The 25,301-nt window shown below is 36.7% G+C and overlaps 1 pseudogene; it reads right to left on the bottom strand.

Moving 5' to 3' along the window:
- LOC149569202 (AP-1 complex subunit mu-2-like) overlaps positions 1-24,526 on the bottom strand; it is a 123,865-nt pseudogene extending 99,339 nt beyond the window's left edge.
- Between the last annotated feature and the right edge of the window lie 775 nt (positions 24,527-25,301).

Raw genomic sequence — 25,301 nt, 5'->3', positions numbered from 1 at the left:
TGGAGGCTCTTATAGTGGACACCCCTCTTATAGGAATGTATCAACGTATTGGAACTAAACCGCAAATAGAAAACATATGAAAAGATCATGCCCCCAGTCATTACTTCTCTAGTCGGAGATGACATCATCGATGTTGCTCAAGGAGATATGATAAAGAAAAAAAAAGCAATAAGAGAAAATCCTCAGAAGATCCAAACAAGTATATCATTGAGATTAATGTTTTCGGGATGATGTCAAGTGTCAATGTCCAGAATATGTAAGAAAGAAATCTCTTCAGTAGGGTGACAATAGTAGGCAGATGTAGTCAAAACAACTGGTGACTGTCACGAAGGAGATTCTATGAGGAAAATCTTGAAAAGAGTGACACTAGTGACAGTAGGCAGACACAGTCAGAACAACTGGTGACTGTCACGAAGGAGATTCTATGAGAAAAATCTCAAAAAGAGTGACACTGGTGATAGTAGACAGACACAGTCAGAACAACTGGTGACTGTCATGAAGGAGATTCTATGAGGAAAATCTCGAAAAGAGTGACACTGGTGACAGTAGGCAGACGCAGTCAGAACAACTGGTGACTGTCACAAAGGAGATTCTATGAGGAAAATCTCAAAAAGAGTGACACTAGAGGGGAATTCCCTCGACCTATGACAAAACTTAGTCCATGGATACATGAGCAGGACAAGCAAGAAAGCAAAAGCATGAAAGTGACTAACAAGAGGTGCCTATTTACCAGGTTCTCACCTTCTTGGATTTTTATTTATTTATTTATTTTTTTTTTTCAGGACTTTTTCTAATTTTTAGGATTTTTTTCAGGACATTTTGATATGTACAGAGAGCTTGCTGAGATTGAATCAACTGAAAAACCGCTTCAGGTGGAGAGTGTTCATAGGCTCTTTAAGCACTTCTCCTTTAGTTGTAGAAAGTTGATAGGCACCAGATCCATATACTGCAGTAATGATGTAAGGACCTAGCCAGTTTGGTTCAAACTTTCCCTTTTGTATTCATTGTTGTTGATTCTTAGGATTCTCTCTTAGGACGAGATCACCCAGCTGGAAGTCATGTGGCCTAATCCTCCTATTGTAGCTTCGCACGATTCTTTGTTGATATGCTCGTAGATGATCACAAGCCACTTGTCATCGTTCATCCAGCAACACAAGTTCTTGAAGCTGGGCTATCCTACAGTCATCATCTATGATAAGGCCTTTCATAGAGATTCTCAAGGTAGGAATCTCAATCTCTATCGGGAGCACAACATCTGCCCCATATACCAATGCAAAAGGAGTCGTGCCCATTGGAGTTCTAATGCTTGTTCTATATGCCCACAGGGCTGGATTAATCTGGAGATGCCAATCTCGCCCTGACTTACTGACTATGTGATGAAGAATTTTGAGGATTTCCTTATTTGATGCCTTAGCTTGCCCATTACCCTAGGGGTAATAAATGGAAGACCAATGTTGTGTAATTTTAAATTTCTTGCACAGTTCCTTAAGTTCTTTATTTTTGAATTGTCCTCCATTATCAGTAATGATTGAGGATGGTATAGCATATCTACAGATGATGTAGTTTGTGATAAAAAGCGCTACAATTTTTCCATCAGCAATTGTGAGAGGGACTGCCTCTACCCATTTCATGAAATAATCTGTAGCGGTGATAATGAACTTATGTCCATTAGAAGAGGTTGGGTGAATCTGTCCTACCAAGTCAAAGGCCCATTGTTGAAATGGCCATGTTGAAGTAGAGGGAATCAACTCTCTAGCTGGAGCGTGAATGAGATTCCCATGTAGTTGACACTGTTTGCAGGACCTAGCATATTTAATAGCTTCTTGCTCCATTTTAGGCCAGTAGTAACCATCACGAAGGAGTTTGCGAGCTAGTGTTAGGCCATTGGAATGAGATCCGCAAATACCTTTGTGAACGTCAATTAGTGCATGTTTGGACTCATCGGGTTCTAAACACCTAAGGAGTGTTCCATCGAGACCTCTCCTATATAGATCGTCAGCAATAATGACATAATGTGAAGCGTTACGGATTAGGTAACGTTTCTCATTCTGGGTAAGACCTTCCGAAATGGTTTGATTATGAAGGTAGGAATAGATGTGATGGTAGTGGGATGATTCTTGTCCTATAATACAATGGATCATCTTGGAATCAGGTGTGTCATAAGCTGGGTAGTGTAACGCTTCCACCAAGAACTCGTGTCAGAGATCATTTTCTGGCATTTGTAGAAGGGAAGCCAAAGTGGCCATGGCATCAACCACTTTATTATTTGCATGTGGAACCTATTGGAAGGTGATGTGTGCAAAATATTTCGTCAAGTCATCAACCATTTGCTTATAAGGAATTAGTTTTTCATCCTTTGTTTGATACACATCATTTACTTGGTCTACTCTCCATTCAGCTGCAATTTTCATACCATTGATCAAAGCTTCATATTCAACAAAGTTATTTGTACAAGGAAACAAAATCTTGTGTGCTTTGGGCAATGAGTATTTTTGTGGTGTGATGAAAAGCAATCCAGTACCTGATCCTTGTTGTGTGAAGGATCCATCGAAGAACATAACCCATGTATGGTGAGTGAGTGTTAGAATTGACTCATCTGAAAAATCAATGTTTATTGGTAGGAGACTTGGTATGGGTGCCTCAGCTAGCTGGTCTGCAATTGCCTATCCCTTTATAGCTTTGCGTTCAACATATTGGATGTCGAACTCACTTAGTATCATGACCCATTTAGCCAATCTTCCTGTGAGAGCTGCCTTACTGAGCAAATACTTTAAGGGATCTATTTTAGCCACAAGCCATGTAGTGTGGGCAAGCATGTAGTGTCTCAACTTTTGGGAAGCAAAGACAACTACCAAGCAAGCTTTCTCAATAATACTGTAGTTTTTCTCATAAGAGACCAATGTTCGGCTCAAGTAATAAATAGCTCTTTCTTTGTTATCATTGTCTTCCTGAGCCAACAAGATTCCCAAAGATGTTTTAGTAGCTGAAATGTATAAAAGTAAAGGTTTCCCATGCATAGGAGGCATCAGGATTGGTGGATTGACAAGATACTGTTTAATCTGTGTTAAGCTTTGCTCACAATCCTGGCTCCAATTGAATTTCACACCCTTATGTAAAGTCTTTGTGAAGGGTTGTGATTTATCCGCCAATTGTGAAATAAATCTGCGAATAGATTGAAGCCTTCCCTATAGTCCTCTCATCTGACTGATTTTTCGAGGTGGTGGCATGTCCATTATTGCTTGTACTTTTTCTGGATCTACTTCAATTCCCTTTGCAAAAATAATATATCCTAACAGTTTTCCTGATGTGACATCAAATGCACACTTCTTAGGATTGAGCCAAAGACTAAACTTTTCCATACGATCTAGGATTGGTCCCAAATTGTGCAAATGGGTATTGCATTTAGCGCTTTTGACCAAAGTATCATCAACATAGTCCTCCATAGTTCTATGCATCATGTCATGGAAGATTGTAGTAACAACCCACTAATATGTAGCTCCAGCATTCTTTAAACCAAATGGCATTACATTCCAACAAAAGGTTCCCCATGCACATGTGAAGGCTATTTTCTCTTGATCTTCTGGTGTAATTTTTATCTGATTGTATCCAAAAAAACCATCCATAAGTGAGTACATCTCATAGCTAGCTGTCATGTCCACAATCATATCAATATTAGGGAGTGGGAAGTCATCTTTAGGACATGCCAAGTTAAGATCACGAAAATCTATACAAACTCTAATAGACTTATCATGCTTGGACACAGGGACAATATTGGATATCCATTCAGCATAATCAATTGCACAAATGAAACTAGCCTTCAGAAGTTTCTCCAATTCGACTTTGACTAGCAATGCAACATGAGGATGCATTTTGTGGAGCTTCTGTTTAAATGGTTTTATGCCTGGCATTATGGACAAGTGGTGCATAATAAGATCAGGATCCAATCCTAGCATGTCAGAATATGTCCAGGAAAAATTTATTTTCTTTCCCTTGAAAAAAGCAATGAATTGTTCCTTTTCTTCAGTTGACAATGACTGAGCCAAATGTATCACATGAGGATGTTCTTCTGTGCCTAGGTTAATCGGCTGTGTTGGCTCTATTAACACTGATGATCTCTCCTGAAAGTGACTGGGAAGGACATCAAATATCTCATCTGCGGGTGCCTCAAAGAGGTTTTCACCCTTGGATACATCTTTTGTTTTTACTATTTTTGGATCTGACACTGCCACAATGTGGTTTTCACCATCAAACCTCTTGCAATTTTTCTTTTTAATTATGTGACTAAGATATTTGATGTCGGCCTCAGTCATGTTGATGCTCTACTTATTGGTGGAAGAAATTACAGGTTCGATAGCATTTAGGTAACAGGCAAGAGTATAGTCATTCTGGAACATGGGGACTTCGTTAGATGCATTGGGGTTCTAGTCTATAAACTCGGGATGTGCGAGTGAGAGAGTAGTGGCTGGTTCAATTGCGTTCACAGTATAGTTATTAAATGCATGGACCAAAAATTTGAGACCTACAGTGATCTCACCCACAGGTGTATTCAAACGTCTCAGAGTACAAACATTAGTAATTGATGAATCTAAGACACTAGTTGGACCAGACCCCTGTGACCTATCCCTAGAGATTTCACTCACTTCGATTTGATTTTCATAGACATGCACTTGGTCAATGTCTTTATCAATAGTCGCTTCTGAAAGATTGTCAAATTCATATTCATGAGAATTAGTACTACATGGTGAGAGACTATAGAACTCCCCAATAGTGATAGGGACATACTCTCCTTCAGCCTCTGGATTCTTACACAAATACTCAACATGACATGACTGACTAGATTCTCCCTTTTCTGAATGATATTCAAGTTGCTCAGTATTGTCCTTGGAAGAATCAGTAGTATCATCCAGAGTGCTAACACGTGGCACAAAGTCATCTGGCTCAGCAAAGAATTTAGCAAGATCATAAGGAATAGGATGAGGGTAAGAATCCTCATCATCAGATTCTTCCTTTTGAGTACCTGATTCAGATTGTGACTCATTTTCAGATGAACTCTCAAGTACAGGTATGAATTTATTGGATCCCAAATGGAAAGGGACCTTCTTGAACCCTAGGCCAGTTGTGTCACTGTTGCTTTGACAGGATCTATTAAACCATTGTTATTGCACCCAATAGGGCCAGTTCCCTTGTAGCCAAAATGCTTCATAAGCTTAAGACCAGGTCCATACTTCTTAGGAGTGATTTATCAAACTTTTTCTGTTAGGTCTACTAGAGACTCTTCTTTGTAAAGCCATGTAGCAATGGCTCTGTTTTCGCTTTCATCTTCTAAGAGAACTGTAGCTTTGAAAAAAGAACCATTAAACTTGGTATGAGGTGTCAATACGAATGGCTTCTTTGCTAGTGAGGGTCTCCCAAAATGTCGAGGGGATTCTAGAATTGATGTTAATGATAACACTGGTTCCATGTGGTACTCTCCCATACCAGTTTCTTTCAATTTAAATGACTGCTCATTTTTTTTCAACTTATTTTTGTGACAATCAGTAGAATCATGGTTAGCAGGGATGAAAGATTCAGCAGCTTTGAGCATATTGTAAGTGTAGCTAGTAGTTGTTGGAATAGTAACTTTAGAGCCATGAAATGTGAATTTAATGCATTGGTGGTATGTGGATGGCACAACGCGCATCTCATGTATCCATGGCTGTCTTAACAGAATTTTGTAGGCTAAGGGAATGTCGAGCACCTGACAGGTGACATCCCTTTCGACAGGACCAACACGAATTGGTAAAGTCACAAGACCTAGTGACTTTCGTTCTACTTCATCGTATGCTTTAATAGTGATCTTTTGTCGAGGATCGATAGAGTCCTCAGAATAACCCAATTGTCTAAGCAGAGCTACAGAAACAATATTTAGGCCAGCGCCATTGTCAATGAGTACCCGACAAACACGTGTCTGGTGGATCATAACCTCATTGTGTAGAGGCTGATTGTGTGGGTGATTCAGTGAGTTGTCATCCTCCTCGGAGAAGGTCATAAGATGAGGTGAGGTTAGGTGACCTACCATGGATTGAAATCATTCAAGATCAAGATCCTAAGGAACGTTTGTCTCAGTGAGGGTTCTGTCCAGAATTTGCTTATGAGCGGGCGAGATTTTAAGCAGCTCAAATATAGAAATGTGAGCATTGGTTCGTTTCAATTGATCTAGAACACTATAACTAGTTACAATCAAGTTCGTCATGTGTTTTGCACCTTTACCGGATGGACCAACAAGGGCTTTGTCCTTGTGTTGTTCGAGATTTGAAGTAGGAGATGTAGGACCTTTGAGCAGCAATTTCGCATGAGAGCGAGTAACAGCATTAACACAGTGTTGCGAAGACGTATTATCCATGTTATTGAAAGTAGGGATTCTCAAGACAAATGGTGTCTTGGGTTTATTGTTATCTTGTTTCCCCTTTATGGTAATAATGTCGCAGTATTCAAAATCTACAGGTTCAACCATGTGAATGACATTGTCATCATTGGAATACATCTAGTTGACCTTATTGTAGGGTTCTGGTTTTGAAGTCTCTCCTTTTTCATAAGGTGGGAAAGCTCTTTGAACGCCTTGTGGTCTGAGTTTTTGTTATGTCCATCTACCACAAGTTCACCAGTATCAATCATGTCTTGGACTTTATGATGTAAGTTTATACATTTGATGGTTTTATAACCCTTGTTTTGGTGATACTCACAAAATGAGGTCTCATTCCACCATGGTGGACGTGGTTGTGGATCATAGGGACGAGGGTTATCCATTGGTGAGATAAGCTTGTGTTGTAGCAATGTTTTGTAAACCATATCCAAAGGTTCTCCTAAAGGCGTATACTCTCGCTTGGGTCGTGCTGCCCATGAGTTTCTCGATTTATTCCCAGACATTTTATTGTCTGGAGGAGGCTTCTCAGCACTTTTGGCTGCTTTGAAGTAGTCTATGAGATTAAATACTGCTTTAGCAGGTTTTGGTGTGACGTTATCAACAACCCCATCATGTACAATTTCTCGATTCTTGTTGACATGTTTGATTTTATCCTTGTTGGAAGTGGAACCTTGTTTTGAGTCTCTCTGAAGAGTGAGCTCACCCTTCTTGACCATAAATTCTTCGATACGGATAGCCTGTGTAATCATGTCTTCAAAGGTACGTGGACCTTGTAGTTGGACTCTATACCCGAAATTAGGTAAGAGGTTATCGGTGAAAATGTCGAGCTTCTCCGTTTCTTGGATTTTATGGGAGTACTTGGTATAAAGCTGTCTCCACCGTTGGAGGAAAGTGAGAAAAGGCTCACCCACCTTCTGTTTAAGGTTGCATAGATCTCGAATATTTATAGGGTGTTGAATGTTATGAGAGTATTGTTGAACAAATGAATTAGCAATTTCGTCAAACATCTTGATGCCAAGAGGTAAATGTGAAAACCACTCCAAAGCTTGACCACCTAGGTTTCTAGGGAATAAATGCATGAGGTATGTTTGATTGTGTATAAACTCCATAGATAAAGCACCAAATTCCTGCAAGTGATCTTGGGGATCAGTAGTACCAAAGTACTTGTCATATTTGGGTAGTTCTACACCTCTTGGGAAAGGCGGCATGTTTATACTTTTGTCAAATGGAAATGAACAAAGAGTGTCCAATGTGTATGTCTTTTTAGGTTTCTCTTTCTCATGCATCATCTAAGCCAATTGGTCTTGCATAATTTTTAGTTGTTTTTGGAGTTTAGTGGTCTCGGTTTCTTCTTCACATGTGATAATGGTCTCCACATCAAAATGTGTGGGCAGTTTAGCTCCCTCTTGGGCGAGTTTGAGAAAGTACTTTTCTTTCTCTTCGTTGATTAGGATTCCCATGACCTTCTGAAAGTTTTTGTCTCATCGACATCTTGCTATGTGTTCAGGAAGGATTTCCACCTCTTCTTGTTCTTCATCAGTGTCATTTTCTTTCTCTTTCTCCTTGTCATCCCTAGGTTGTTCTTGATATCGACTATGGCTACCCCGTTTAGGTTCACGATTAGGCATTATAGGAACTTGTTCAGTTTCTATATGTTGTGTTTGAAAAGGGTCCGTGGAGAAAGGGTTATACATTGTGTTTGAGAATGTGGGACTCCTACCTGTCTCAGTATCCTTTTGGTAAAAAAGATTCCCAATTTGTTGCAAATTGGGAAATGTTCGTTGATCTTGAGATGACCTTGTAGGTGAGGAAGACCGTGAAGATGCCTCACTAGCCAAACTAGATATGGATTGCATAGCGAAAGGTAAGCTACCTCTGCTGTGATTATGACCCCTAGCATGACCATGTCTAATGTTATCAGGATAAAACACGTTGCCACTTCTGGTTGTGACAGTCATAGGCAAGGACACGAAGCTAGAACTTAGAAAAGGACTATACTAAGACTGAGTCTCAAAAAGGACAAGATAGTAACAAGAATGCTATTCACTAAGGCACAAATGGTCTGATTTAAAGGCTAAAACAGCCAGAGATTATGACCACTGTAGCACAAAGTATGGCTAGAATTAAGACGAGGATGTATGAGATGAGACTAGTCAAGGTATAAGACACAAATTTTCAATTAAGCAAAGTGTCGTTGTTCCAGGACTGTTCGCAAATAAAGAGCGATAAATGGATGCAAAAAAGGACAGCGTGTAGGCTACAGATAGCTAAAATAGACCTAGATTGTAAATGTTGATACAAAAATTCACGCAAAAAACCTTTACGGGTCGCGCGAAGAAGTTTTATAGCCCACGCAAAGATGTTTATGTCTCGCGCGAAGATCAGTAATAGTTTTTAATTTTGCGCAAGAATGTTTCTGTATCGCGCGAAGATGCGCAACAGAAATTTAATTTCACGTGAGGGAAAAATGGCTTCCTGCGAGATCCAAATGATTTTGCGCGAGAGAAAAATGATTTCGCGCGAAACCAAAATTATTTTGCGTGAACGGACAGAACAATTTCACAACAGCGACTAATTTTGACAAAATTTTTGATCGATCCAATAACCAGGCAGATAAACAGGCACGTAGAATAGCAAGCAAGTGATTTCAAGCACGTCCGAAAATAATGAGCAAGGGCAAAAGCAACCTTGCGCATGAACAATCAAGTGACTTAGTTTGTGTTTAATCCATAAGAGAGCTATTTGTGTACATTTTCAAAGAGTTTTGCAATCATCGCACATGTTCCTTAGAAAAATAAAAGTTGGCTTCTCTAAGGCATTTAATAATGGTTTGACTCTGCAAATTTTATGGCTCACAAGGGTGACCCCCAATCCCGGAGCACCGAGGTTTTGACACAGTCTGAGAACTTAATCTTCAAGAGCTGCTAGGGAGATCTGACAACCCACAATGAACCACACCCATGGAGATTTCTTCCACAAGGACATTTATATAGCGGTTGTCACTATCATGGCAAAAATGGCTATTACCGCTTAAGGTTCCATCATCACAATTTTTCCTATAGAGGGATTGTCTACTATGATTAACCCTCTCTAAAGGTGACTGACTCACAATAGTATACCACTAGGGGACTTAGCTTCCAGATTCAAGGTTCTAACACCTTTTCACCTTTAGCTCAATCAAAGCAAATAGATTAATCCGACACGCTAGACTAAGATTATCCCTTAAAGATCTATGATATCATCTTCCTGTGATCTATCAACCTCTCCGAAGAAAGGATGCCTTAATCAACAAGTTAAAGATTCATCTATCTACGAGATGCTCAAAGTATTCTCCCCACCCATAAGGAATCTGTCTTAGAGAAGATTTTCACTAGGAACCCACTCCCTCAAGATCCATGAATAGTGTTCATGGGGTCTTAATTACTATGTGTGTACAGATGTTAATTCCTAAAAGAAAATCTATCTAAAAGTAATCAAAAAGCACAAGGTGGTACACTTAACGCTTTAACTAATGTGAGGTGAGTCCAAAGATGTGGAACATTTAACCCCTCACACAAGCCAAAATGAGTCCACAACTCAAAAAATAGTGAGTTCTAAAAAGCACAAAAGGGTTGCCTTGTGGAGCCTTCAACGCTTATGTCCTGTAGACCCCTCCCCTATTTAACGTGGTGCTGAGCTTGCAACCACAGGGTGGAACGAGGGATCGACGGATTAGCGAGTCCAATAACCCAAGATAGTTAATCAGATCTATCACTAAAGACTAAGCCTGCTAAATGAATACTAACAGAGATTACACCCTAGTATGAGTTTATGCATGTGTTGTAAAATGGAAGTACAGAAGGAAACACACAAGCTTGACATGAAAGATGTTTGTTTTAGATCCAAATGAAATGTTATCAGCTAATGAAGATTACCTGGTGATCCTCGCAACGTGCTCTATTCCTAACAACTTTAGCAGGCTTTTCCCATTATTCCAGAAACCGCTACTATGCTGTTCAAAAAAATCAAGACAAAACACAGAAACACTAGAAACTGCTAACATTCAACAGAAAAATCAAAAAACATACAAATCAATGCAAAAAAAATTTGCCTCTGTTAGCAGAGTTTCACACGAAATTCCTGACAGTCTGCGCAAAGAAGTTTTACGGCCCGCGCGAAATCAAATCCAGTTCACGTGAGATTAAATTTAGCTCACGTGCGAAGATTCGTGCGCCGAAGAACTTTCTCGCGCGATGCAGAAAGAATCTTCGTGCGAAGATTCTAGATCCCCGCGCAAAAATGAATAGTTTCGCGCAAAGATTTGAACCTGTAAGGAACAGTACGGACAGAGAACAAAAAAATGATTAAAAAAATACAAAAAGAGGCCAAAAAAATTGATTTTCCTTGCCCCGTGGTGGGCACCAAAAATGTATGCATGAAAATGCGGCCTATGCTAACACACACACTTCAACATGGTCCTTATTTGCGGATTCATCGCGGAATGAACATTGAATTATACATCCAAAATTTGCCCTGCAAAGCGACCTGTTGCCTTCTATCTAAAGGGATTTTTCCTATTAATATCCTTAGAATCGAGGTATAGGCAACCAGACCCTCTAAGAACAAAGGATTTGACAATGGAATAAAGCTAAGAATGAGTATATATATTAATCTAAGAAAATGAAAGATGTAATGTAATCTAAGAACAAATGAAGCAAACTAGATTAAGCATATGCATGATTAAACTAAAATGAGAATGTATGCAAGAAATGTAAGTAAATATGAGCATGAATTTCAACAGCAATTCGATAGCAAATCAATTCATCCTCCCCCAAATGAAGAGATGAGGGTCTCTTAAATAGAGTTTCCTGTAATCCATCAACGATTGAGATCGATTCAGATCAACGGTCAGGATTGAAGATGAGTTTCAGTCATAAAGGGAGATCCCCAAGTTAAAGGAAGTTAACAGACTTATTAATAAAATGAAATATGCTCTCATAATTACTTTTTCTATTTAATTAAATAATCTTTAATTAATTAGAGACACTTTTGTTTAATTAAATAACTTAATTTAATTAATTAGGAATGTCTTCCCATTTAATTAAATAACTTTGTTTAATTATTTAGAAGTAAGTACTCCATTTAATTAAATAATTTCTTTTAATTAATTAGAAATACCTTTCTCATTTAATTAAATAATTACATTTAATTAATTAAGATAGGCGTATTTATTAAATTAAATAAATTTAATTCCATAATACATTAGCCTTAGGATATAATTTAATTTAATTAAAGTATAAATACTCAATAATTAAATTAAATATTAATCAAGTAGGTTTAATGCAACTAATATGAGTATGTACTATAGGAATTAAATAAGAAATATGATGAATGTAGATTAGGGTTTTTCTACATCTGACAATTAAGTCAAGTAATGAATAGTAGAATGAGAATTGCCTATTAGAATAGGGCTTTGAAATTATCAGAAATAGACTAGAATTGGTATAATGGCAATGAGTCAATTTTGGGGTATTACACTACACTTACAGCTTCTCTCTAGTATTTTAGAGCAACATTCTTTTCCATCATTAATGTTCTGGCATAGTCAATTACAGATCTGTTTCTTCTTTCAGCAATTCCATTCTGTGGGGGAGTTCTAGGAGCTGATGTCTGTCTTTTGATTCCTTTTTCATTACAGAATATCTCGAATTCATTTGATGTAAATTCACCACCTCTATCTAATCTTAGACATTTCAAGCTTTTTCCAATTTCTTTTTCAACTCTGGCCACATACCACTTAAACATTTGAAAAGCATCAGATTTTTGTTTTAAGAACATAACAGTCATCATCCTGGAATAGTCATCAACAAATAACATTATGTATTTATCTCCTCTATAGCTTTGTATTTCCATTGGACCACGTAAGTCAGTGTGAACTAACTCAAGTATCTCTTTAGATGTATAGTTTTTACTTTTGAAACTTGACTTTGTCATCTTTCCTAGCTGACATTGTTTACACATGACATTATCAGGCTTCTTCAATTTTGGTAGCCCTCTGACTTTCTTCATTTTACTGATTTTGACCAGATTGTCAAAGTTGACATGACATAATCTTCTATGCCATAACCATTCATCATCAAATTTTGCAAATAGACAAGAAGCATCATCCATATCAAGGTAAAACAAATTACTCTTTGTTTGATCTCCTTTTCCTATTAGTTTACCATCATTGTCATAGATTTTTGCAGTTTTGTTTTCAAATTCCACTTTGCAACCTATATTGCCTAATTGTGAGGCACTCAGTAAATTGTAGTTTAATCCTTCAACATAGTATGCATTTTCACATGAAATTTGGTCTGTGAGCTTAATGGAACCTTTTCCTCTTATTTGACATCGAGAATCATTACCAAATCTAACACTATTTCCATCATGCTAAGTAAAGTTAACAAACTTACTTTTGTCTCCTGTCATGTGATGTGAGCATCCACTGTCTATGATCCATCTGTCATTCTTTTTTATACATGTCACTAGTGTTGTGGCTTCTTCTTCATCAGATTGGTCCTTCATGGCTACATAAACAACTTCATCATCATTGTCATCAGAATTTTTTTCAACAATATAACACTTCTTACCTTTTTCTTTGTAGTCCCTCTTGTCATCTTCTCTTCTGTTCTTGTATTTGTTGCCTTCCTTGGAATCTTTTTTTTGTGGACACCTTGCAGAAATATGACCTACTTCATTGCAATTGAAACAAATGATAGGCATCTTACCTTTGAATTTTCCTTTGCCCCTGTGAAATCTTCTAGCGAGCAATGCTTCCAATTGTTCCATATCTTCCTCATCAGTGCTACTGTCACTAGATACATACTTCATTTTTCTTCCTTTCCTTGATTTCACCTGTTCGACATCTTTTAGTGATAACTTGCCTTTAAAAGTAGATTCAATATTTTCAGGTTTGTAGTTGTCAAAGTTAGATAACTCAAATGCAGTGAGTCTACCTATTATACCTTCAAAGCTTAGGTTATTTCCTGGTATACATCTTAGCTCTTGTATTGATGATACTCTAATAGCATAGATAGGAAGCAAGGTTCTTAAGAACTTACTATTAACAGTATCTTCATCCAATTGACCATTCAAGCATCTTATTGCACTTACCACTTCCTTTATTCTTGCACCATACTGAGCAACATTCTCATTTTGTTCCATTTTCATGTCATCAAATTTTCCTCTGAGACTTTCTCTTTTTTCTCTTTGTACATTCTGATCTCCTCCATAGATGTCTGATAGGGCTTTCCACATTTTGAATGCAGTGTCGCATCCTTTGATATCATCAAATTTAGCATAGTTGAGTGCAGAGGCAATTTCCAGCATTGTCTGGTTGTGTTCTTGTTTGTTTTTCATGTCTTTAGTAGTAGGAGCACCTGTTGGATCTACATGTTCAGTGACAATTGAATTTTGGGCATATTCTCCTATGGATCCAAGATGTAGCTTCATCAAACTTTTCCATGCGACAAAGTTGTCTTTCTTGAGGTTGGGAACTTCTCTCTTTGGCATTTTGATCTTTTCTGCTAGTAGTCCCTTTAAACTGAATCAACAGTCAGGCTCTGATACCAATTGTTAGAATTCTTTAGAATAACTGAGGGGGGGGGGGGGGGGGGGGTGGTGAATCAATTATTCAAGGTCCAAATGCCCTATTAATACCCTTTTCATATGTTCAAACTCAAATCAGTCATATAAGCAAATTACTGTGAATCAACATGCAAAGATAAAACATTCAAGATCAACACATGACACAATGATTTACGTGGAAACCCAATTTGGGAAAAACCACCAGTAACATGTTACTTGATTCTCACTCTTCTAAAGTGATGCCCCGTTAAAAGCCTGCCCTATTAAAGGCTTACAACACACTATTAAATGTGACCTTGTTAGAGGATTTCACCAAACTGTTAGGAATGGGCCTGGTTAAAGGTCTTTAGAACATCCACTTGGAATGTCACCTTGTTAAAGGATTTATCTAATGGCTATTAAACCAACCTAAGTCCATAGGATTTACCATACTGTTACAATTTCTAGAAAGTAATGATAATGGTCTTTTGATCTGACATAACTTACATCATACTTTGCAGATTTCATATCACTCTTTTAGCTCAATCCTTATGCTTAGCTTCAATCACTTCAGCTTTGACTGCTTGTCTCCCTCTCAAGCTTTGTCTCATTGAGTCTTCTTACTCATTTTGCCAATGTAATCATCCTTGAGGTCATCTATTAAACAGAGTTCCTGTGCTTTCTTCTCCTTAGCACATTCTTCAACATTTCATGCTTTTATGCTTGACTACAACTCTCTCTCACACTATCCCCTCTATTCCACACTTCTTCTCTTCTTTTTTTCATTAACTTATGTCTTCTTATATACAAGTTTTATTTTCCTTTGCCACTCAATTCTCCCTTTCTAATTTTTGGGTTTCAAAATGGATTAGGTAGGATACACTGTATTTACCCCATATCTTTTTTTCTTCTTGAAACTTTGCCAGTTGTATCTTAAAAATATTCTACATGGTGTTCGGTGCCACCAACTCATCATTCTTATCTTCCTTTTAATTCACAAATTTCTAGATAACAACTTTGTCGGCTTAGATCTGGCGAATCTTTGATTTCCTAAATAATGTAGCAACTCGGCATTATTGAGTTACTGGTTCTCGGCACCTCTATGTTACTCAACACCTATATCAGCTCGGCACTTGATTCTACTCAGCACTTGAACTTGCTCGACACTTGAACTTGCTCAACACTTGAACTTGCTCAGCACTTGAACTTGCTCAGCACTTGAACTTGTTCGGCTCTTACTAGCTTGCTCGGCACCTTCTCTCTAATAAACTTAGTTTGAGCTTTACAAAAACCTTAGATCTTTGATATGTTTCAATGTGCTCATTCTTTGTATCTTTTAGTATGTCATCCAATACACTATTTCATTAATGTCTTGACTGATCCTTGTACTTCATTACAACATCATAACTTCAACCTTTCTCTAGGTGTCTTAGTTACATCTTATTGATTGCCTCCACCTTGACAATCAACTAATTGATAGTATTTGGATCACTAAAGAAATTATCATCCCTATAAGTAGCAAGTTTGACATTAATGACAAAATAATAATTGAGGACATTCTTTACCAGTTCCATATATTATTCCAATAATTGTTCTTATGATCATTTCAATTATTTCCAACATTCATTCAGTCAGTTTTGGAGGATGGATAGTTAAAGCTAGAGAAGATCCATACAAATGACAATATAGCAGATATGTTGACAAAGGTTGTAACAAGGGAGAAGTTGAACTCCTCTTCAGCTTCAGTTGGTCTTCTAGACTGAACATGAATAAAAGAATAGTAGAGTCCAAGGTGGATTGATCTAGTGGGAGCCCCATGTGGTAGTGGTATTGCTATAGAATCAATCTCCAAGTGGGAGATTGTTGTTTAGTGTGGAGCCTGATCAGTCCCCAAGTGGGACATTGTTAGATTATGGTGACTGATCAAGAAAGTACTATACATACTTCATAATTTTTGGGTCATGGCTGATGTTGTAGCTAACATATTATGGTCGACATATGGCTTACATGTTGTAACCCTAAAATGGATAAAATACTTGTATAAAAGGGTTTAGGGTTAGGTATTTTTTTCATTATGTTGTGATGCAAAATTAGTTCTTGCAACAATATTGAGTTGTAAGGGATTATAGACTAAAATCAAGTTGTAATTACTGGATTGTAATAAGATTGGACTTGCTGTTTGGTGGACATAGCCTAGGGATTTGGTGAACCATGTTAAATCTTGGTGCCTTGTGTTCATTTCTATGTGATCTATTATTTTCTGTTATTGGTTATATTTCCATGTAGTTTTTTTTAATTTATGTCTGTGGTTTATCCTAACAAGAACTGACTCCCAAGGATTACCAAATGAAGGAGAACATATTGTGAAAGCCCACAATGGACATGGCTAAACTATTTATGAGGACATGCCTCAAAGAAGTATTCAATTCACACTTGGGTTAGGATAAATAAGAGTTAATAAGACTACAAAAGAAGAATGAGGTATTAAGATGGTACCTAAATAAAGTGGTGGGAACCATTGACCTAGAAAATCCTAAGATTGCGCTTGGAGATGCACTTGGAAGGAAGTAGGAAGGGTTACAAATGGATTGACTTTTGGATGCATGCCAACAATAGTGTCAAAGTTTTGAAGTAAAAGGAGTGCAAATAATATAGGAAAATCTGAACCTATTGCACTATATCTAGATTAATGCTAAGAAGTTGATTTCTATTGTAAACCAAGATTTTGGGCTGATGGATGAAGTGCATACCTAGGCCAATGATTTACAAGAACTTAGATCAATAAAGGGTCAAAGGTACTAGATAATAATGGAAGTATACACAATAGAGGATCTAGATAAGTTAGACAATTAAATAGATAATATATCCTTAGTAAATGAGGCTATGGAGGGATTACATGAGGGAATCCAAAAAATAAAGAATAAAGCTCAAGAGGAATTTTTGGAAGTGGAAAGGTACTATAATGCTGCTAGCCTTGAGATTTTTGAAGATGAGTCAAAGACCAAGCTTTCTTTGGTGCAATTGATAGTTTAACAATTCATAGACACATTTGAAAATGCTTCATTAGAACATGATCTATGACAAGCATTCCAAATAGAAGAAGAATTGTTGGAACTAGACATAAAGCTTGAGGATTTTGCAGAGACAAGGATAGAAGTAAGAAATTACCAACAAGTAGTAAAGAATAAGTATGATGCATTATATTTAGTGGAAGCTATTGAAGTAGTAGAGATAATAGAAAATTTCAATGGAAAACATCCATACATCATTTTGGTATAAAGGGGAAGAAAACCCAGATGGTGGAAATTTAGTTTTAACACTTAGAAGATTTTTTGGATTTTTGGAATCTAACACCAAGGTTCATAGGTATGATTTTCTTAGAGGTGACCTAATAGTTTTGAAGAAGTAGTGCATTGATAAATAATTACCAATTTCTATTTTTGAGAATTCCATGCATCAAAATAACATTTTGATGGTAGTTCAACTCCCAGAAATGCCTAAAGAAGGTGAAGCTTCCATTTTCAAAGCTCCTAGAGAATTCCAGATCATCTCAAAACTTCTATCTTCTTATCTTTTTATTCTTTCAATATTTTATGTTTTTGATAAGATAAACAGGATTTGAAGGGGCCCTGAAACCCTTTCAAATTCAAAAAATTTCAATGAAGCTCAACTAAACAAAACTACAGATGTAAGGAAGAATGGGTCACCAAATAGAACATAGTGACCATAGTGGCATCTAAGAAAACATAGTACTAATCCACCACACAAATAGGTTTTGAAGGGAGCCTAAAACCCAATAAGAGACAACAAAGGTGAAACAAGTCACCAAACAAAAGGTGACCAAAGTGGCAACATATTGAACAAGACAACAACAACCACTAAAAAAGGTTCTACCAGGCTCTTGAAACCCCAAAAAGGAACACACTACCAAAAACAAAAGGCCAAAAGAGTCAGAGGATAGCTGGCCAAAAGCTAGGAGAGTCAAACTTTCCCTTTTGGACCCTTCTTGTGAGACCTTAGTGCTATATAAAAAGAGGGAGTGGATGATTTTACCTTTTTTCCTTTTATTGTAGTCCATCCATCCTCCACCAAACTTGCAGCCTTCTGCCAAAGTAAATCTACACCATCACAACCAGACCCTAAAACTCCAAAAGCTAAGGAAGAGGATGTGATAGCAGAGACCAAAGATGGAATAGTGGCACCCCGCAAAGGTACCAAAGAGAGATCTTCCTTGGAAATAGAAGGAGCCAAAAGTGGATCCATTTGCAAGAGGTCAGGAGAAGGCACTGAATCTGATTGGCCCCCCATAAAACTAGGAGGAAGAATAGGGGCAGGGGCAGAAGAGGGAAGAGGGTCCTGGCTCGCAATAGGACCAAGAGGAATGTCTAGTATTGCGGCAAGAGAAGGAACAAGAACCTCCTAAAACAATGGTGCTAAAAGAACATCAGCTAAAGAAACATCCATAGATACATATGCTGAATCCAGAGGTGCATCACTAAACTTAGCCAATAAATAGCATTTAGAAGAGGCCCCTGACCACCAAGAAGGAGGTCACCTAATTTTAGTCTTCATAGCAGAACAATGAGCAGCAATGTGACCAATCTTATGACATTTTCTACAGCAAAAAGGGATACCTTCATAATCCAATGATTGGGTCCAAGAGCCCCTTGAAGAATCCAAATAAACCATATTAGGAAGGTGCTTAGAAATATCCATCTCTACAAGAAATCTAACATATGTAGAATGAAGGAGATCTAAAGTGTCTGGGTCCACATAAAGAAAATCACCAATGGCAGCCTCAATAGCTTCATAAATTGAATCTAGTTAGAGATGCATCGAGAGATTTGATAACCAAACCCAAATAGGAACCTTGTTAAATGATTTAGTAAGTAGATCAAAATCCATATGCCACAGTTTGGCCATAAGAGGAAATTTGTCCTCCCATGAGAAACTGTGATTGCACAAAATAGTCTTCCTATCTTTAATAGAACTAAACTTAACTATGAAAAAACCTCTAGCCACTAGAAAGATATGGACCTCACTATCTAAAATGGGCTCCTGATGCTTATAAATCCAACCCTAAAGATTAGAAAAAGAGGGCCAAAAACCTTGAAATCTAAAGATAGCAGCAAAAGAAGAAAGCTCATCTACCATACCTAAAATATTATTGACTATTTTAGAATCTAAGAGAACCCTTATAGGGTTTGAAACACATACAGGGGATGCTTCACAAGGATGAGAAGTCCTAGATAGAACAACACAAGCTCCATGAAGACCCACCTTAAAAGTAGCCACATCGGTATAAGAGGCAGATCTACCCCAGAAGGCATAGAAGAAGCCAACCCAGAACCAATAATAGTGGTAGGAAGAATTCCCACACCTAGACCCTGCAACCAAAAGATAGCTACCAATAGCCAATGGTAAGAGGCAAAGCATAGTGAAATGAACCCGAACGACCAACAACTAGCATTAGCAAACCATCTTTAATCAAAGATTTAGAGCAAGACCCACGTAGGAGTTGAAGCCAAAGCCAGGCATTGGAGCTGAAGTCAAAATCAAATCCATGTGCAGAGGCTAGTACTAAGCTAGGGGTTGAAGCCAAAGCTGAAGCAAGGTGTAGGGAGCTAGGTGGGAAAAAATTCAAAGAGGGAAGCCAAAAGCCAGGGGCCAGAGCCAAAGCCAAAGCCAGGTGGACGAAGCCAGACAGGAGAAAAGATTTCAAAAAAAGCCCTAGTGGTGGAAAATGTTGCTTTTTCAATATTTTATGTTATGTAAAGGATCGTGCACCCATTAATGGATATAAATAAGGGTGGAGACCTACTTAGCACCATTTAGAGAGTTAGTTTGTATATAATTAGATTTATTTTATTCATTTTTAGCATAAGTTTGCATTTAAAGAGATCCCACTCCTAACACAAAAGAATGAGAGGATTTATTTTAAATACATGGATGTAATATGTACTCCAAGTCATTATTTTAATGCAATAATATATGCTATTGGTGGTCTCATTCTAAGTGTAGTTATTCTTGCTTGAGTGTGTTGTTTTTGTGAATTTATTTTCATAAATAATAATAGAACCAATGATTTTATTATTTTTTATGAGTGGGTGATCTTTTAGTTCTAGTGTTTTCCTTATGTTAACAAATTTTGTTGCTGTGATGAATTGGAGAAATGATCATCTTTGTTCTTACATAGCATTTTGTCTCATGTACATGCACTTTCCTTGGCCTCACAATTTGATGAAACTTTAGTTATTATTGAAGTTCACATCGATGATTGCATTAGTGGAGTTGAGGATGCAGTGCTCCTAATTTCATTGGTTTCCTACCAAGATCCTTTTGATAGTTTAATTCATAGACATGTTGTTACTTTGGCTTATGTCCACTATGAATTTCCCTTTCAATAATTTTCTTTAATCTCTCATTATTCCATCTCTATTATTTTCTTTTCAAACACTTGGTTAAAATAGGAATTCATATAGTTGCATCAATAAATTGTATTCATCATATACATGAATTTTTTTTAAAAATATATATCTCTTTGTGGTTACATTTCAGTAATAGGTTGTGCAGATTAATTGGAACCAACAAAAGCCTCCTCATAAACATACACATTTATCTTCAATTGACTTATCCAACAACTTAAAAAATAGCCATCTGGAACCTTGGAGTTGGTCATTTATTAGCTTTTCAAGAGAGAGATTTGAAAGGATCTTTTTCATTCAACATTATGCAAAATGATATCTCAACAAGTAGCATCTTATTTATTCTTCTCCATTTTCTCTTCTTCTTCATTGTATTCCTCTTATTTATTCATCTATATATATGCCATTTATTCTCCCCCTATTCATATCTCATCATGTATTCTCCCCCTTTTTGTCATCAATGATAATGAGAGGATCTAGGATATTGGTGGTTGTTATGTTCTAGTTCCATGATTTTCATATGATGGAGATCTTAGTATGTCATTACAAATTTTCAAAAATATCCTTTATTTCTCTCAAGATGAACTTAGAAGAGTCTCCCATGACTCCTTTAGGTGCTTGAATTCTAGTATCTTACTTTAGAGTTGTGCTAGTTACTAATAGATTACTACATCAGTCTTTGTTTGTAACTTGAGCATATGGTCATCCCCTTCATTTAGATGTGTATTGACAGTGCCAATTTATGGATTTAAGAGGCACTAAATTTTCACAAGTCAGATATCCCTCCTTTCTTCATCAACTCGTAGTTGATATACTAGGTGAATTGTGTCTTGGATTTTCATGATGTGCTCTACTACTAATCCAGAGAGTGGATCATATTCCTATACAAATTTGTCATTTTTTTATTGAGCATTTAACCTTTTTTTCTCGAGATCACATGTTAAGGTGTGTGATGTGCCTAGTTTCTAAATTTCTAGGGTTATTTCTTTTAATGTTTACAACATCTCAGCTCTAAATGTTGTTAGTTCCCCTTTCTATTTTATAAAAAGCTTCTTTTCCTCTTCAAGGGATCTTATTGGAACCTATTGTTCCATAATCACTAGAAGCTTTCCTACCTTAACATGAATATTTCCTATGACATCTTTGATTTGACTAATCAAATCATCATATTGTACAATACCACTTATCATAATATCATGAGCATCAACCGATGTGGTTTCTTGATCATACCTTTTGTTCTACTCCATCTTCTTATACTTCTTGATGAGTCGAGTACACTTTCCTAGCTCTTTTGATTTCATAATTTTTTTTCACTTACTCATCTCATTGATTCTTTCTTTGAGTTCTTGCACTTTTGTATCTTTGGCTATGTTGATATCATATAGTGCTCCCTCATCTTCTAATGTGGTAGACTCTACTAGTTCTTGGCATTCCTCTATCCCTCTACTTCTCTTCTTGCTTCCTAATTCCTCTAAATATATTTTTCTTTTATCTATGCTCTTCTTATGTTTCTTGACACTCCTTTATCCCTTGGATTCAATCAATGATGGATCTATTATTGGTGTCTCCTATAGTTGAGTTGATTGAAATTCTTCTCTCATTTCTATTCCTCATGTCTCTTCTCCCTATCCATTTTCATCATTATGAGTTTCCATCATATGTAATTGGGTATCATCTATCACATTATGATGTAGGAGCATCCTAGGTTGCCTTGTAATCCTATACTTTTTTTTATTCTTCCATTTATTATGGAGTGCTAGTTACTATTGAGTTCTAGTTACTATCAAATTGCAGTTGCTACTAGGTTCTAGTTGTCACCAAGTACCAGTTATTGTCAAGTTCCGGTTGTTGTTGAGTTCCAATTACTATCAAGTTCTAGTTATTGTCAATTTTTCCAATGTTGGCTAAGTGTCCCTTCATGTGCTAAGTGAACATGTTATTTGTTGATGCTTGGTTCCTTCTTTGGCTAACTTGTCTGTGTTTTAGTTCTTAGTAGGATCTAACTTTTGTATTTAATTCAAATTGTGAGTTTAATGATAGGATTTTGTTTAGGGATGACTATTGACCATTTTTGGGTTAGTATTTCTTTGATGTATTATTCTAGAATCTTTTGTAACTCATTTTGGCAAGTATAAATAGAGTGCTTAGGCTTAGGTTAAAGGTAGAACATAGAGGCTTTTGAAAGTGGGAGGCATATTTGTTTGCTTTCATATTTGTTTGGAAGTGTGAATTTGAAGCTGGATCATGGATCTTGAATGTACTTTTGTATCTATCTATAACCCAAAAGGCCTTACAACTAGGCATGTACATTGATTGCTTGAAAAATCAATAAAATTATTTTGTTCTCTCTCCTTGGTGCTGATCTTTGTTATTTTCTTCTATTGTGTTTATTTAGCAAGGTGGTTTGGATAGTTGGGTCTTCCCTTGGCCCTAGTTATTTCTTTCCTTCTTGTGTCACATTACCTATTTCCTCTTCCTATGTTGCTTCTCCCTTCTCTACTTGTCCTATTTATCCATCATGACCGATTGTGCCTTGTTCTAACTTGTCTCTCTCATTGGTCACATTGATGATACTTGGTCATTCTTTGTCTAACTAGGTATCATATTTATATTTATCTATTTTAGAAAATGGTGTCATTGGGGCATGTTGTGTTTCTTTTTTCACCTTGGATTCCTTTTTTAGGTCTTGACTAATTTGAGTCTTCTATTTGACCCATGCAACAAAATTCTCTACTATCTTCTTCTTATTAGTTCCTGGACCTATTGTTGTGGGTTGCTCATTTCCCTTATGTATGAGCAAGAGAAGGGCTTCCCCTTAAAGTTTGTTTCTCCTTTACCTTCTATATGAACAAGAGAAGAACTTCCCCTTAAAATTATTTTCTCCTTTCCTTTATCTATGAACAAGAGAAAGACTTCCCTTCTATATGCATACATGTGAGACCCAAACTTCTTTGCATTTGAAAATGCATTTCCCTTCAACCCTATAGTTATTAGTGCCATGCTCTCTAGTGGGTTGGTATTCTTCCTACATGAATCTATATGATGCATGATATCTTGTTTTCTCAAACTAGGTCTTATATCTGTAAGGGATTGATCCATCATACCCTTCCATTCCACTATAACCTTAGACCATTTCTCCTTGATTATCTCAAATAGTTCCTCTAGAACTTGTGATTCTAGCTCTATTGGCATTATATTGAACTCTCTTAGGTTTACTAGTATAAAGTGTACAATCTTACTTCTATTTGGCTTATTGAACTTCAAAAATTGGTCTCTAATAGTGTTATAACTTCTATTATTTTATGTCATCAATAATGTTTTGAAGTAAAATTTTCTTACCTTCTTTTATAGATTTTAGACTTTATATTTTTTATTCTTCTTATTCCTCTTCCTTAGCTAGGTAGGAGGTTTCCTTTTTCCTTTGATTGTTCCTTTCCTCTTGTTAGTCTTCACTATTGGAGGCTTGGTTTCTATTTTCTTCTTGTTTTTTTCCTCTTCTTCCTCTTCTAACTTAGGTTCTAGTGACAAGATTTATTTTGTGTTAGATTGTAGAATTTCTCCATTTTCTTAGGTTTTCTCTTCCTCTAGTTTCATAGCTCATCTTGTACCCTTATTCCTCTTCTTTTTCCTTATTTCTTTTGAAGCTTCTGCTTCTTGTTATATTAGTTTTTTCGTTATCTCCTCAATTGTGCCAAACCTTTTCTTACCTTTATCAATAGGTTTCTCTAGTAGATTTGTGATGAGGCTTTTGGTTGGCCCTTATTCAACCTCACAAGAAAACTTAGTCAACTGGTGAGTTCTTGTTTCAATTGCCTATACTATGTAGTTATTTGTGTTTTTTTAGGATGAACATGCTTCCTCTAAATTCATTTATCAAGTTGATAAGGATCCTTATCCTTTTTCACATATCCACTTGGAATTGCTTGAAGTAGTTTTCAAGCTTCTCTAGGCCCTTGCTTCCTAACTTCTTGTGCATTCTTGTTATCCAAGCAATGGCACTACTCTTTGACTTTCATTGAAATAACTTGTAACCAAGGTACCCACCATTGAAATATAAAATTGAACTTACCAGCATTGCCCCAAATTTGAATATGTGCACAATATTGGCCATCTTAAACTTCTTAAGAATTTGTATCATCTTCCCATGTAACCAATTACTAAGATCCAACTTGGTCTCTACACCATTATCTAGTGTGCTCCATATATTACTCCAATAGGCATACTATTTGGTTGAATGGACTGGTAAAATATTTTTATAATCACCCTTGTTACAAATTAAACCTTTTCATCCATAATATTTTTTAGGGTGTACATCCTATCATCACAATGACATCCAATCAGTCTTCCAACTTCTACTGTTGTGTGCTTTCAAGTTCTTAGATTCTCTTCAATTCTACTAAATCCTCTCACATTCCCAATCACCTCTTTCACGATCTTGTATGGCTTATCTAGCCACATTTATTTGTCATGCACTTGACTAAGAAAGAATATTTCCCATTGATCTTTAAAAAATTTGGGATGTTTATTACACAAGCTAGGGTTATTTTTTCCATCTATTTGAGATCATCCTCCCCTTTTATTTGACATGGGTATCCTCATATATCTCTTTGATATTTTCATTTCCTACTTCTACTATCTTTGTTTTAAGATAGTTACTGACATCTTCTATAAGTAGTACAATAATTGGGAGTGAGTATAGGGCTCCCTTCATGTCCTTGTCGGTGCTCAACAAGATTGGCTCATAGACAAGCAACTCAAGATCCCATCCATTAACTAGTTCAACATTGAAAAAACCATTTTAGGTTGCATCTCAGGTTCTATCTCTTAATTTATTTCTCTAGGTAGATCCTACAGTTCCAAAGAAACTCATAGCTTCTTTCTCACAT

Source organism: Cupressus sempervirens, chromosome 3, assembly GCF_028749045.1.
Source record: "Cupressus sempervirens isolate cs-2001-9-10 chromosome 3, ASM2874904v1, whole genome shotgun sequence".
NCBI lineage: Eukaryota > Viridiplantae > Streptophyta > Pinopsida > Cupressales > Cupressaceae > Cupressus > Cupressus sempervirens.
This window is presented reverse-complemented; position numbering and strand designations above follow the sequence as displayed.